Below are 4,130 nucleotides of genomic sequence, written 5' to 3' on the forward strand. Positions count from 1 at the left end.
TCCTGCTGAAAGGTGAATTTGTCTCCCAGTGTCTGGTGGAAAGCAGACTGAACCAGGTTTAACCTGTGCTTATATCCATTCCTTTTTGTTGTTGTTACCCATCAACCAATAGGTGCCCTTCTTTACGAGGCATCGGAAAACCCTCCTGGTCTTAGTGGTTGAGACTGTGTATGAAATGCACTGCTCCACTGAGGGACCTTACAGAGATAATTGTATAGGGGAGTTTAGAGATGAGGTAGTCATTCAAAAATCATCAGAAAATAAATCATGTTAAACACTATTATTGCGCACAGAGTGAGTCCGTGCAACTTATTATGTGACTCGTTGAGTACATTTTTACTCCTGAAATTATTTTGGGCTTACCATAATAAAGGGGTTAAATACCTATTGACTCAAGACATTTCAGCTTTTCATTTATAATTCATTGGTAAACATTTGTAAAACCATAATTCCATTCTGACATTATGGGGTGTTGTGTGAAGGCCGGTTACACACAACACCCCATAACACCCACACAATATCCACAATATCCACAATATTACACACAACACCCCATAACACCCACACAATATCCACAATATCCACAATATTACACACAACACCCACACAATCTCAATGTAATATTTGTTATTAGACTTATAATAGAAGTAGTAGATGTTGCATTAGTCATATTTAACAATAAAACGTGTGAAACTCAGTGGTTGCTATGGATTTAATACTAAAGGAAATGATCAAACAAGTAAAACATGTATCGTTAAACTATCTCTAGGTTTTATTCTAAAATTAGCAGTGTTCGGATCACTCTAAGGTACTATAGTAACTCTGAAACAGTTTTCAGACAAAACATGACAAATGCGCGGGCATCTCGTAAAACCCGGCCTTGGTGATGGCTGTCAATCAACACTTGTTCTGTCTGTGTCTGTGCGCGCTCCTGTCCTGTCCTGTGGGAGTTGCTGGGGTACTTTGGGATATCCCCTTCCTGCTACTTTATTACCCCGCTCCGAAGACAGCTATGCGAGGAGGGCAGGCGCATGGGCTAAGCACTGGGCGAAACTCTCCCAACTCACTCTCTCTGAACGCGAACATCGACTCGAGGACTGTGGAAGTTGTCAGGCTATCCGCTCTCTGCCGCTACCGGACGCCCCCGTGCGAGACTTCAACTCTGCCTGTCACACGGCTCCCGCCGGCGGGGACTGGAGTTTACAGGAGGCTGGGGCTTTATTAAAGGAAAGCATACTTGAAGGGGAACAATAAATATCTGGATATCCTCAGGCTCTGACGGTGTTGCTACTGAGAAACTTTCTCTTCTTGAGTGTGACTGGCGTTCGTTCGTAAGCAGGCTGGAGTAGGCTACTAAAAGTGGAGTCATCATACCGTAGTTCATATTTTCTTTTGTTTCACGCGCTCTGTCCGGAGCAGCGTCTGTCATCTCCCGGACTGGATTACTTCGCATGTGTTTATTTTGCGGGAAATTGAGACGCTGCGTAATCGTTTGGAGACGGAGCAACTAATCGCGAAATAATTTGTATTGTACACCTGTTTCTTATTGCTCTGCTAGCTATGTCATCGGAGCAAACAACTGTCTCCACCGCCGTGAACAGAGGAGCTAAGAACCGAGACCGAGGAGCGAACCGAGCGGGTTCTTTTGGAACGGACCGAAAAACTTTTCTGTGGAACTTGTTGTGAAATTAGTCAACGACAAAAAGGAACTCCCGTGCCAAGTGTAATTTAACGGAGGTGGAATTTGTCTTATTTTCTCGGGAGGAAACTCATACTTGTATAATCGGTCGTTCATAAAGTTGTTCTCTCAACGAAGAGACTTCGTTCTAGAACTGGAACTCTGGAGAAAGTTTTGGAACTGGAACGTTTTGGAACGCCGAACGCTCAGGGGGAAACGGTCGCGCAACTAAACGATACAAGTAAGGACACATTATTTTATATCCTGCCACGGACTGTAATGAATGTTTATTGTTACTTTTCAACTAGGGAATTAATGCGCTTTTGTATCAGTATAAACTCTCCCCGTTGTGCACGCTTCATTTCACTTATAGAAGTGTTCAAAATAGCCTCCCCGAGAGTCGCAGAGTTGACGTTTTGATACAGTTATTTGACACAACTTTGGGGTTAATTAAACTCCTTGCTGAATGTGGAGTTTGTGTACGTGCTGTAGACCTACATCTGCAAACCCGGGTAACTGTTCTAAATGAACTCCGTGGCTGTGGTCAAAATGGAGACTATATGTGTTCAAGAAAACAGGATTTTCTGTTGGAATAGTTTTCTTTCCGACGTGTAGAAAAACTTGCGTATATATGACTATTATATATGATATATATACGTATATATGACTATTATATATGATATATATACGTATATATGATTATTATATATGATATATATATACGTATATATGACTAATTATTTCTCGTTTTAAATGATGCAATCTTCATTATTAGGCTGAAGTTTCAATTACTTTTGTTCATTTTCATTTTCTTGTAGTTGGAGGGTTTAGGTCATTTCCATTTTAGGTCAATGGGTCTAATTATTTAGTGGTCGAGTTTGACCTCTGACATTTAGGTCGCTTATAGTTTTTTTAGACAAATGAATGAATCCATGAAGTTGTTGAAATGCTTTGTAAGCGGATGTATCAGCAACAGCTAATTTCTGTCGTTCAAGTTATCTGACGTGTCACTAAATTGATTTAGACCGCTAATATGGTCTGCTGTGCAGTTTACGCAGAAGAGTTGGTGGTCTATTCTATTATATTATATTCTAATGTATTTACACTGTTATCTTCTATACTTGTTGATATTATTTGAAGGTTGTTTTAGGCCTACCAGATCAGAAAGCGTTATAGGCCAGTGTGCGACAGACACAGTAACTGTAGTTGTTCTCACCAGTCTAACAATGTCAAAACGGGTTTAAACCAAAACACACAAACTACGATTATCAGGTATGAGATTATCGAGTTGCGCCCCAAAATAGAATGCTGCTAATATAATTATTAGCCTTTGTGTTTTTCATTAACAACCTCATCAAACATCTGAATGAAATCACATTAAGTTGATGAGTACAATATATATTTTTTTTATCCAACTAGAGTAGGTCTATTTTCCCGTTATAGGAATTTGCAACACTGTAGTAATTATTGGGTAATTACTTATCCATCTTTTACATTTTAAATTCCAATGGAAACGTACTGTGTGCTTTTATATTTCACTCACATAAGTTATCTCTGTTAAATTATATTTCACTCACATAAGTTATCTCTGTTAAATTATATTTCACTTTCATAGCCAGAAATGATCAGAATATGAATTAATTTAATTCTGAAGTTTAATTAAATGTAATCTCCTCTCTTATCACCCCTGACTCATATCTTGATATCATCCAACAGACAATATAATTAACCATCAGATTCTAGTGAGGAAGTAGACCTGAGGCCGTCTCTATATTACCTCAGAGTAGACCTGAGGCCGTCTCTATATTACCTCAGAGTAGACCTGAGGCCGTCTCTATATTACCTCAGAGTAGACCTGATGCCGTCTCTATATTACCTCAGAGTAGACCTGAGGAGGTCTCTATATTACCTCAGAGTAGACCTGAGGAGGTCTCTATATTACCTCAGAGTAGACCTGAGGCCGTCTCTATATTACCTCAGAGTAGACCTGAGGCCGTCTCTATATTACCTCAGAGTAGACCTGAGGCCGTCTCTATATTACCTCAGAGTAGACCTGAGGCCGTCTCTATATTACCTCAGAGTAGACCTGAGGCCGTCTCTATATTACCTCAGAGTAGACCTGAGGCCATCTCTATATTACCTCAGAGTAGACCTGAGGCCGTCTCTATATTACCTCAGAGTAGACCTGAGGCCGTCTCTATATTACCTCAGAGTAGACCTGAGGCCGTCTCTATATTACCTCAGAGTAGACCTGAGGCCATCTCTATATTACCTCAGAGTAGACCTGAGGCCGTCTCTATATTACCTCAGAGTAGACCTGAGGCCGTCTCTATATTACCTCAGAGTAGACCTGATGCCGTCTCTATATTACCTCAGAGTAGACCTGAGGAGCTCTCTATATTACCTCAGAGTAGACCTGAGGCCGTCTCTATATTACCTCAGAGTAGACCTG

At 40.5% G+C, this 4,130-nt stretch overlaps 1 protein-coding gene across 1 annotated transcript in view; it reads left to right on the plus strand.

Annotated features, from left to right (window-relative positions):
- Nucleotides 1–978: 978 nt before the first annotated feature.
- Nucleotides 979–4,130, plus strand: part of wnt5b (wingless-type MMTV integration site family, member 5b) — a 241,021-nt gene continuing 237,869 nt past the window's right edge. Inside the window, exon 1 of the mRNA XM_031815380.1 lies at nt 979–1,919. The gene's annotated coding sequence lies outside the window, so the exon portion shown is untranslated. The remainder of the gene's footprint in view (nt 1,920–4,130) is intronic.

Source organism: Oncorhynchus kisutch, unplaced genomic scaffold (assembly GCF_002021735.2).
Source record: "Oncorhynchus kisutch isolate 150728-3 unplaced genomic scaffold, Okis_V2 Okis09a-Okis19a_hom, whole genome shotgun sequence".
Classification (NCBI taxonomy): Eukaryota; Metazoa; Chordata; class Actinopteri; order Salmoniformes; family Salmonidae; genus Oncorhynchus; species Oncorhynchus kisutch.